General features: G+C 40.0%; 1 non-coding gene across 1 annotated transcript; it reads right to left on the bottom strand.

Annotated features, from left to right (window-relative positions):
- Positions 1-6,392: 6,392 nt before the first annotated feature.
- On the bottom strand, positions 6,393-6,495 carry LOC111760508 (U6 spliceosomal RNA). The gene has a single exon (XR_002794173.1). It is a non-coding gene; the product is annotated as a U6 spliceosomal RNA (small nuclear RNA).
- Positions 6,496-12,221: the final 5,726 nt, after the last annotated feature.

Genomic DNA, 12,221 nt, shown 5'->3' with positions numbered 1-12,221 from the left:
TCCATGTGTACAGCCCACTCCTGGGCAGGCCGCATTTTTTCACGTGGGGCGGCTCTCCTTACAGGGTGTACTCCTTGCGCGTGGGGCTCCCCTATGTGGGAGACACCCCTGAATGGCATGGCACCCCTTGCGTGCATCAGCACTGCACGTAGGCCAACTTCACCACACAGGTCAGGAGACCCTGTGTTTGAACCTTGGACCTCCCATGTGGTAGGTAGATGCTCTATCCATTGAGCCAAATCTGCTTCCAATCAATAGGAATTTATTGTCTCACAATTTGTAGGCTAGAAGTTTACAAAATTAAGGTATTGGCAAGATCATGCTTTTTCTGAGTCTGTCGTGTTCTGATGGTGGCTTGCCAGTGATCCATAACTCACTCTCTATCTCTGCTAGATTGCCATGTATCTTCTTCTACGCTGTCTATGTCCAAATTTTCACTATTATAAGAACTTCAGTCATGCTGGGTTAAGGTCCATCTTGATTCAGTTTGACCTAATTTTAACTAATAGGATCTTCAAAGATCCAATTTGTAAATGAGTACACATTCATAGGACTGGTGGATTAGGATTAGGACTTTGTAGGGGGTGTGATTCAATCAATAATTGTGTGAATTTGTTGTTATTCAAACAAACAGATTGGTTTGTTTGAATAATTTTGAGGCTGGCGGGGAACTACTTTGGGATTAAGCCAGTTCTGTGCCTGGTCCCTGGATAAAGAAGGTTGTTTGTCTGAGATAACTTATCTGTGGGAGAAGAGTAGGAAGAGAACTTGTGGTTAGGCCATATGAGACCCTTCCAATTTTAACAGATGTCAAGTCAGCACTTACTATTGAATCTTTTCTTTAAAAAAGATTTATTTATTTCCCCTTTGCCCCCTTCCCCCCACCCCCCACTGGTCTGCTCTCTGTGTCCATTCGCTGTGTGTTCTTCTGTGACCGCTTCCATCCTTTTGAGTGGCACCAGGAATCTTTGTTTCTTTTTGTTGCGTCATCTTGTTGTGTCAGCTCTCTGTGTAGGCGGTGCCATTTCTGGGCAGGCTGCACGTTCTTCCGCGCTGGGCGGCTCTCCCTACAGGGCGAGCTCCTTGCACATGGGGCTCCCCTACACAGGGGGCACCCATGCATGGCAGGGCACTCCTTGCACTCATCAGCACTGCACATGGGCCGCTCCACATGGGTCAAGGAGGCCTGGGGTTTCAACCACGGACCTCCCATGTCATGTGATAGGTGGACGCCCTGTTCATTCGGCCAAGTCCGTTTCCCAGTTAAATCTTAATTTAAGGCCTTACACCACAATTGATCCTTTGGTGCCCTGACCTCAGTTTAGAACTTGGTGATGATTGAGAATTTTAGGGAGTAAGAGTGTGCCTCACCAGAGAGTGATATAGAAACCTGACCAGGAGCAAGGAGAGAGAGGGTTATCAAAATGGGGAAAGGGTTATAAAAAACATAAGCTTTAAAGGTGTCTCTCTTTATAAGCAATAAAGGCAATTATGGGACTTAAATGGCATTGACATAGGGTGGGTTGTATCCCTGGGAGCATGAATATAGACTAATCAATGCCTGTGGCAATAGTGAAACCCAGCAGGGGAATCATTTTGTTACTTAGTAATTTAAATAGGAGTTCTTTGAGAAGCCCATTTGGCCTCTAAATTAAACCAGCTGTCTGGGACCTGTAGGGAGTATGGACATTTCATCCAATGCCATCTCCAAGAGCCCAGCACTGTGTATTCTGAGAACTGAGTGCCTTGGTCACTATCAATAATGTAATGGTACTCTGAAAGGAATAAGGGAATGTCTTGGTATGGGTTTGTATTGTAATATTTGTATGTACAGCAACATCTGTTGCCTTGGTTTCTATTTTGGTTGTATGTGATACAATAGATAACCAAAGTTCTTAAACCCCAAAAAGGAATCTTGGGAAATGACCCAAAAACTTATTTTAAAAATGTACATATGGGATCCATATGGGGTCATTTTTTGGCCAGAGCATCCGTTGCTAAGATAACTGCCTCATGTTTGGCCAATTGGGATGATTCTTTGGTCCCATCCTTTATCAGGGGCATCCTGATAAAGGAATGGAAAGTAGCAACATTCTACTGAGCTCCATCATGTATGATGGAGGCGATACATTCTATAAAGTGTAAAACTCCTATTGCTCTTCACTCAGTTGATGCCCGCCACATAACTTAGAGATTTGGTAGAGGAGCAACTTCCTCCAGCACCATGGCACATAGCAAGGGACTGAAGACAGGGGAGGCCACCGTCTCCTGCAAAGATATGCCAGAGACCTTGGTATTCATGCTGAACTTGTGGGAGTGCTGCTCCCAGGACTCAAGGCATAATGGTCAGGTGGGTACAGAGACTCACAGGCTCAGGGTCTGTGAGTTACTCTATTTCCAAGGGAACCCAGCAAGTTTCCAGCAATTGCCACTCTAATGGTATATAATGCAGAGTCAAAGAGGGCAGTTTCTTGCATCAGAAGCCCATGAGCAACTTATGGCTATCACAGTTAGTCCAGAGACTCCAGGAGACAGAAGAGCAGGTTTGTAAAGCTTCTGCAACGAAGGGGTCTCTGATAGCCCCAAGTTCTTAACCCTTTTTGGTCCCTGGATGCCTTTGCGTGTCAGGTGAAAACCACAGACCTCTTACTAAGTTCACACTATACTGTGTATTATTTAATAAATATATCATGCCCACACCAACACATCCCCACAAGAATAATGTTTTTTTTTTTTAAGTCAGTTCAAGCCCACAGACTCCTTGTTAAGAACCCCTGCCCTTGGAAGGGTGTCTGTTGATTTTAATGTTGAAGTTTCTAGTGGCTTTTGTTGGAAAGGGCCACATTCAAAGTGGGACAATTTTCAACTAACAGCATAAATGGACTTAAGTAAAATTTGTAAATAAAGACTATGTTACCTGTATAACCCAAAAAGGACTAGTTGGACTTGTATATCCTTAATGAGTGTGACAAATGAATGTCTTTGGAGGATTTCATCACTATGATGCCACTCATATACTGCTGGAGAAAGATGGATGCAATTAATATCTTGCCTGTAAAGATTGTGTGTGGTGGCAGAACTGTTTTGGTATGCTTTGGGCAAACAATTGATATGGGTGGAATTCTGTCCCCAAAAGATTTGTTGAAATCCTAATCCCCAGTACCACAGAATCTGATCTTACCTGGAAATAAAGTCATTACAGATGGATTAAGCAAGTTAAAATGAAGTTGTACTGGAGTAAGATGGGCCCTTAATCCAAAACGATATAAGTCCCATCAAAAGGGGATAGGAGACACAAACAGATACCTGGGAAAGACCATGTGAACACAGAGGCAGAGATTAGAGTTATGACAGAAGCCAAGGAATGCCAATGATTGCTGGCCACTGCCAGAAGCCAGGGGATAGACATGAAACAGATTCTTTCCTATCAACTTCAAAGGGAGCATGACCCTTATGACACCTTGATTTTATTGTTTGTTTTTAATTAGAGAAGCTGAGAGTTTACAATACAATCATGCATAATGTGCATAATTCTCATACATCACCCCTCCATCAATATCTTACATTGTTGTGGAAAATTTGTTGGAATTTTTGAAAGAACATAATCAGACTATTATCACTGACTATGGCCCATTTGGTATATTTTTTCCATATACCTCCCTATTATTAACGCTATGTATTAGTATTGTACATTTGTTGTAGTTCATGAATGAACACTCTCTTATTTGTATTGTTAACCATAGTCTATCTTCCACCACATGGTTCAATGAGTTACATAGTCCCATGCCTTGTACAATCTAGCCGAAGTATATACTTAATGACTCTTTCATCAGAGCTGTGTAGTCTTCACCCCAGTAAACCTTTGAAAGTTTTCCTTAATCCAAAAGAAAAAAATCCCATACCCCACTGTTATTGACCCTTAGCATTTGTATAGTACTTTCTTTGACATTGATGCAAGAATATTATATTGCCATCAAGTATAGTCCTTAAGTTACATTAATTGTATTTTCTCATGCATCACTATATTCTTACCACCTCATGTTCATAGAAAAACATTCTTGTATTTGTATTATTAACCACAACCCTTATAAACAAGCTCCGGATTCACTAGGTTATTCAGCCCCTAGATCATTCTCTAGCTTTCTTTCAATTAATATTTATATCCCTAATAGAAAGTGATACTGAACATTTTTCATGTGCTTTTTATTTGCCATTTGTATTTCCTCTTGGGAGAAATGTCTATATAAATCCTTTGCCCATTTTTAAATTAGATTGCTTGCTCTTTTATTGTTGAATTGTATGATTTCTTTTTTTAATTTTTCTGTTTGCAAGTTTATTTTTAAGTTGCAAAGATTATTTCCCCTTCCTCATGTTTTTAGAATTTCCTATATTCCCCCATTCAATCTTGGTTGCCACAACCATACAGAAAGAGTGAAGACATTCTTTTTCTTGAATCTTAGCAGCAGACATTGATTTCTTTATATAGCATGGAAATCGAACCCTTATTGGATATGTGGTTTCCAATTTTTCTCTCCCATTGAAAGGGTTTCTTGACAAAGTACTTTGAAGTACAAAAGTGTTTAAGTTTTAGGAAGTCCCATTTACCCATTTTTTCTTTCACTGCCCATGCTTTTGGTGTATGGTTTAAGAAACACCAACTACTATCAGGTCTTGAAGATGTTTCCCTATATTTCCTTCTAGGAGTTTCATGGTTCTCACTTTTTTACTTAGGTCTTTGATCCATTTTGAGATAATTTTTGTATAAGGTGTGAGGTAGGAGTTCTTTTTCTTTCTTTTGCATATGGATATCCAGTTCTCTGAGCACCATTTATTAAATAGACTCTTCTGCCCTGCCCTTGTCAAAAAGCACTTCACCTTAGATGTGGGGGTCTGTTTCTAAGCTGTCAATTTGGTTTCATTGATCTATAAGTCTATCTTTATGCCAGTACCATGCTGTTTTTACCACTGTAGCTAGGTAATATGATTTAAAATCTGGAAGTAAGAGTCCTCCAACTTTGTTTTTCCATTTTAAGATGTTTCTGGATATTTGGAGCCCTTTACCCTTCCAAATAAATTTAATATTTGGATTTTCCACTTCTTTAAAAAAGTCTATTAGAATTTTTATCAGGATTGCATTGAATCTGTATATCAATTTGGGTAGAATTGACATCTAAACAATATTTAGTCTTCCTATCCATGAACATGGCCTGTTATTCCATTTATTTAGGTCTTTTTTGCTTCTTTTAGCAATGCATTGTAGTTTTCTGAATACAAGTACTTTATGTACTTGGTTAAGTTTATTCCTACATATTTGATTCTTTTAGTTGCTATTGTAAATGGAATTTTTTCTGACTTCCTCCTCAGATTGCTCATTACTAGTGTACAGAAATACTATTGATATTTGCGTGTTAATCTTATAAGACTATAGTGTTAAGATCCTATATGATTATAATCCTATAAGATCCTGCCTTCTGCTGAATTCATTTATTGTTTCTAGTAGCTTTGCTGTAGATTTTTCTAGATGTAGGATCATATCTATGAGTAGTGTATGTTTCACTTCTCCCTTTCCAATGTGGATGCCTTTTATTTCTTTTTCTTGCCTGATTGCTGTAGCTAAACCTTCAGCACTCTATTGAAAACAGCAGTGACAGTGGGCATCCTTGTCTTGTTCCTGATCTCAACAGGAAAGTTTTCAGTCTTTCAACATTGAGTACAATGTTAGCTGTGGGTTTTACATATATGCCTTTTATAGTTTTGAGAAAGTTTCCTTCGATTCCTGTCTTTTGATATATTTTTATCAAGAAAGGATGCTGAATTTCATCAAGTGCCTTTTCTGCACCAATCATTTCATCAGGTGCCTTTTCTGCATCAATCGATACTATCATTTGACTTTTCTTCTTTGATTTATTAATGTAGCATATTATGCTGAATGATTTTCTTGTGTTAAACCACCCTTGCAGGCCTGGGATAAAACCCACTTGATCAGGATGAATAATTCTTTTAATGTGTTGTTGGATTTGATTAGCGAATTTTTGGTTGAGGATTTCTGCTTCTGTATTCATTAGAGAAATGGCTCTATACTTTTCTTTTTTTCATAATATCTTTATCTGGCTTTGGTATTAGGGTGATACTGGTTTCATAGAATCAACTTGATAGTGTTCCTTCCTGTTCAGTTTTTAGAAGAGTTTGAGTAAGATTGGTATTAAGTCTTATTTGAATGCTTGGTGTAATTCACCTGTGAAGCCATCTGTCCTGGACTTTTCATTCTGGGGAGTTGTTTGATGACTGTTTCTTTGCTTGTGATTGGTTTGTTGAGCTCTTCTATTTCTTCTAGGGCCAATGTAGGTTGTTCATATGTTCCTAGAAATTTTTCCAGTTTATCTACGTTGTCTAAAATAATGGAATGTTTCATGAATTTGCATGTCATCCTTGCACAAGGGCTATGCTCAGCTTCTCTGAATCATTCCAATTTTAGCAAAGTTGCTGCAGAAGCAGGCACAAAACCTTGATTTTAGACTGCTAGCCTCCAGAACTGTTAGTCAATATATTTCTGTTGTTTTAATCCAACCAGTTGGTGCTAATTTGTTAGGCCAGCTCTGAAAAACTAAGACACCTACTAAGACATGGACAAAGGTATATCATGACTCTTTAGTAGGAGAAGGCAAAATGCAGCTGATAGGCTGTTGAAATAGGCATTAAAGAAAACACAGTAGCCAAATCTGTAATATTAAAATGATTACTGGTTGCTGATTGAATGGAATTAATAATTTCAAAGTATAGGTATTTGGTATTGGAGCCTTTGCTGTGTGTTCTGCATCTACTTGCATTTTCCAGCTGCACTGGGAAACTGCGTCTCTTTTTTGTTGCATTATCTTGCTGCATCAGCTCTCCCTGTGTGCGGTGCCACTCCTGGGTGGGCTGTGCTTTTTTCACATGGGTTGGCTCTCCTTGCAGGGCACACTCCTTGCATGTGGGGCTCCCCTACGTGGGGGCGCCCCTGCATGGCACGGCATTCCTTGCATGCCACAGCACTGCGTGTGGGCCAAGCTTACCACATGGGTCAGGAGGCCCTGGGGATTGAACCCTGGACCCTCAATATGGTAGATGGATGCTCTCTCAGTTGAGCCATGTCCACTTTCCTGGTATTGGGGCCTTAATGGATGGAACCAAAGTATTAAAGTTGCGATAATCCAAAGGAAATAACCTTTCTTTCCAAGTTTGAGAACAGGCCAAATTGGGCTGTTAAATAGAGATACAATGAGGATAATCACTTTTTTTGGCTTCTACAATGAGGATTTATTAACTAACAAACTTACAGATATGAGGCTGAGAAAAATGTCCAAATCAAGGCATCAGGCTAAGCTCACTCCACAAAGACATAGCTGCTGGTGCATCTGGACTCCTTTCACATGGCAGGGCACAAGGTTGGTGTTTGCTGTCTCTCCTTTCTCCTCTGGTTCTCCTTGCTGTCAGCTTCTGGCTTCCTCCAGTTTCTCTCTGTTCCTGTGGCTTTCTCCCAGGTTCCATTGATTTCAGCTTCTGGCTTCTAGGACTTTCATTCTCAGATTCTGGAAGTTTCTTGCTATCTCTCTTTCAGTACTCGGAGGAAAATCACTCTTTCACTAATTAGGTCTTATATAATATTTTTAATCCTTGAAGACTCTCCTTTAATTTAGATTGGTCCATGTAGCAGTTTGATATTATTGATGAATAAATAAATATTGGATTATGTTTGTAAACTGGTCTTTTCCTCTGGGCATATTAGATTATATTGGATTCAGAGGTTTACTTGATTAAGTAATCAGGTAAACCTTTTGTGCCAGTAGGGCATTCAGTCCCTATCCCTTGGTGGGTGGGGACTAACAGATAAAAGACATGGCAAAGGACAGAGTTAGGGGGTTTTTAATGTTGGAGTTTTGATGTTGGAGTTTGATGCTGAAGCCTTAAGCTGCAGCCCCAGGAAGTAAGCACACAGAGGAAAGAGAAGAAAGCTCCAGGAATAGAGGAACCCAGGAAGCCTGAACCCTTGCAGCCATCGGTAGCCATCTTGCTCCAACACATGAAAATAGACTTTGGTGAGGGAAGTAACTTATGCTTTATGGCCTGGTATCTATAAGCTCCTACCCCAAATAAATACCCTTTATAAAAACCAACCAATTTCTGGTATTTTTCATTAACACCCCTTTGGCTGGCCAACACAGTCCATATTAACTATTTTAACATGGGGGTGCATGGGATCCCACTTTCTTAATCCAAATTGTGTCAAAGTCTTAATTTTCATTTATTACTCATTGAGGCAGAGTGTCTATGCCCACTATGTGATATTTTAGGGCAATGGGTGCTGTGACCATGGGGAATTAGGAAGACAATAGTTCTGATGGATAAAGTGAGGCATACCAATTTGTCCTCTTTTATATTTAGTAACTCCCATAGGATTATAGGGAGTACCATGTTTAAATATAGTGGGATCACAGGCATAGCTATAATTGAACCCTAGTATTGATGAAGTTCATGGGAGTTTGTCACTTGATGAATTTTAGCAAATGTTAACATATCCATGCAGAATCTTTGTTGTAGAGGCACCAAATTTCAATCAGCAGATTTTTGTCTTTTTGCTGTGTAAATTATTTTAGTAAATTTTATATTCCCAATTGTGTCTAATTTGGGACCTTTGTCAAATTTAATTTTTTTCTTCCTCCCCCTGTATCCAGGTTTCTTTACTTCTTTCATTCCTCTTTTTTTTTTGTTGTTTATTTGTTTATCACTTGATATACTTCTGGGGGAGGAGCTTTCTTTACCATGCTCAGAAGTGTTTTCCTCCAGAGACCTGCATATTGGTCTAATCAGGGTTAGCGCCCTTACCCATTGCAATAGTTGTTGTGACAGTTTGAAAATTTTTGTGGGTCTCAGAGAAGATCACATTCTTAAAACTAATCATTCCTGATTACCAACAAAAGAACTAACAGAAATCTTCAATAAAAAGAAAGACTGAAGCGATTTTCTCAGAGGATTTCATTGTTTTAAAAATGGACTTCATAATTGTAATTTTATTCCTTGTAATTGTCTCTGACTTCTTTCTCTGAGGCTAGAATTCAGGATAGATAGTTTAGATATTTACCTGATACTAATCAGGAAACACATTGTAATTGTATTTATATGTTTTTAGTTATATTTAATGACCTCATTCTTGCCTTTCTTTTTTATTGAAGTTACTTTCATTTCTACTATTATAATTTTAATAATATGAATTCTTTATTTCTAAATAAGTACTTAGAAATTCTTGGGCGTCTAACATTCATTCATGTGAATACAACTACTGTTTGCTCTACTTATTTTGGGCTCTTCTAATTTGAATGAAATACAATTTTACTGTTGAAACAGTGTGATGAGACTGTGCAGGGAAATGAGGGTTAGAGTTCTGGGAGATGGTAATAATTTGAAACACAAAAATAAAATTACTTTCTAACACAATTGGACAGCTTATCTATGAGAGTAGTAAGTACTATTTCTTGCTCCGAGGAAGATAGAAAGGACAGGAAAAATGGAAGAAATTTTGAAAATTAAAACATCTTTCACATAAATGTCTAATGTATATTATAAAACTCTAATCTTTGTTACATTCCTACTATGCCCATAAATAAATATTCAGTTAAAAAAACTAATTCATTCCTGTGGGTATGTGACCCATTGATTGCATTAGATTCAGTATAGGGACCTTAATTAGATTACTTTGATTAGATCACTTTAGGGCCTTTGATTGGACTACATCAGTGAGGCAAGACCCAGGTTAGGCCTCTGCCCTTGTCTGGTGTCTTATATAAACTGAGAACTGGAAGTAGAAACACACAGAGAAAGACAGCTGCCATGTCAGAGAAAGGACCTTGGGAAGACAGAGAAACCCTAGGAGGCTGAGAGAGACACTGGAGGCTGGTATCAGCAGAGCAGGCCTAAAGTGAGAAGCTGCCCATTTTGCTTTGTCATGTGGTAGGAGCCCTGGATCTGACCAGCAGCTGACCTTTGGTGAGAAAGCATCTGTGATGATGCCTTGATTTGGATATTTTTTGCAGTCCTGGAACTATAAGCTTTACCCTAATAAATTCCCATTTAAAAAGCCAACACATTTCTGGTATTTTTGCAATGGCAGTTTTTGCAAACTAAAAAAATTGTATACTTTGAAGGATAAACTTGGGTTTGAATTAGCCCCTGTTTCATGCCACAGGGTGCCATGTGTGTTTCTTCCCTATAACCCCAAGGATCAGGGTATTTGTTGTAACTGAAGCATAGACAGCACAGTGGTGCAGCAGAAGTGTGTTAAGGCCACAATTCAGATGTCTTGCAGATCAAAACTATCCTCTGCTAAGGGTATTTTCTGCTATGTGGGGTTCTTTTTTCTTTTTTTTTTCTTTCCCTCTCTGTACGAATTACCTTAGAATATTTGAATTTTTAGCAGTGTAAAGTCTCATTTTTAGTTCCTCTCCCCATCTGATCATGCATGGCATGGATCTTCCAGTGTTTATGGAGAAAGAGAACCCAGCAGGAGCCGCATGGTCATACCCACTCTATCTCCATGGAATGCAAGTCAATTTCCCTGGTGTCGGGGTTCACATCAAGTAGTCATCTTGTCTGTGGCCCACATGGAGGCCAAGAAGTCCCACAAATGCAAGATTAGCCCCTTGGTGTATGGGAAGCAACACCACTAAAGCAGAGCCCAGGCTAGGAGTTTTGCATTGGGAGATGAGTTCGATAACAAAGGCTCTACCCCCCTTTTTGTTTTATCATCAGTGCCTAGGCCATGGGCTACCAGGTTTGTACACATTGATTCCATTGGGGGTCAGGAGAGTCCCTAACAGCAGCAATGGAAGCAGCAGCACAGCTGCACAGCAGATGAGAAAGGTCACTACTCTTGCCTAACAATTACTCAATTCTTTCCCAGGTGGTGTCTTCCTTCCTTTTCACAAACAACACAAGGGGACTGTTGGAGATGATGACACTTTCCCAAACAGTGTCTGTATAACTGCCCCAAGTAGCCAGTGATGGTCACCAGACTAGACACAGTGACCATAGAACTCCAGTCCAACCCAGGTAGGTGGGACACAGGCACCAAACATTTAGGATGTTGGATTGCTAATACCCTCAGATAGGGGCTTCAGAAAGCACCAGCCAGACACGAGCAATTTCCAATGGCACTTTCCATATGGATATAGTCAATTAACAATACCTTATGCCTTGGGACCAAGAATGACACTTTATGGTGGGAAGAGCTAGCACCCAACTGAGGTAACAGAATGCAGTGTAAGCTTAAGTGCAAGCCAGGCAGCAATAGGCAGTCCCTGACACACAAAATCAGTTAATTATCAATGGAGCAGTCACATAAATGTGACCAATGGTCCTCAGTCATGGTAGAACCATCCTATAGGTGATGCCAATTGTTTTATTTGTTTCCTCTTAATACTGCTGGTGAGGGAGGGATTTCTGCTATAGGGTAATGGGGATAGCTGAAGAGATGGCACCCAACACTGGATAGATAATATGGGCAGCATTTTATTAGTCACATATACTAACATCCTGGAGGAAGAGGATTCTACATACCATGCAGTGCCACACAAGGTTGCACTTACAGCAGAGTGAGAAAGCAGGGAATGTAGGAGGCAGACATTGCAGTAACAAGAAGGCAGGGTAATCCTGAGTCCCACAGGAGGAGCTAGTTGATTTATCTGAATATTTCCATGGACTGGCAGGGAACTGAACCCCACTACTTGGAGAAAAGTATGTACTGTTCCGGTTCCCATGACAAGAAAGGTTGTGTGGAGAGGAGACCTTATCCACAGGAGGGGTAAGGGAACTTGTGGTTGGTCATTTGAGGCCCTCCTGATTTTACCAGATGTCAAGGCAGCAGTTAATACTAATAGAAGAAATTGTATCATTGACAGGGAGAAAGTGGCCACAGTAGTTGCTGAGGGCAGGGAGTGGGAAGAAGAGATGTGATGAGGGGGCATTTTGGGACTTTGGAGTTGTCTTAAAAGATATTGCAGGGTCAGATTCTGGAGATTATATATCCTGCCATAACCCACCGAATGTACCGGGAAAAGAGTGTGAACTACAGAGTAAACTATTATCCATGTGGGGCAGCAGTGCTCCAAAATGCATTCGCCGAGTGCGATGAGTGTGCCACAATGACGGGGGAGGTTGTTGGTGTGGGAGGAGTAGGGTGGGGTGATGGG

The sequence above is a fragment of the Dasypus novemcinctus genome, chromosome 23 (assembly GCF_030445035.2).
Source record: "Dasypus novemcinctus isolate mDasNov1 chromosome 23, mDasNov1.1.hap2, whole genome shotgun sequence".
NCBI classification, from domain to species: Eukaryota; Metazoa; Chordata; class Mammalia; order Cingulata; family Dasypodidae; genus Dasypus; species Dasypus novemcinctus.
This window is presented reverse-complemented; position numbering and strand designations above follow the sequence as displayed.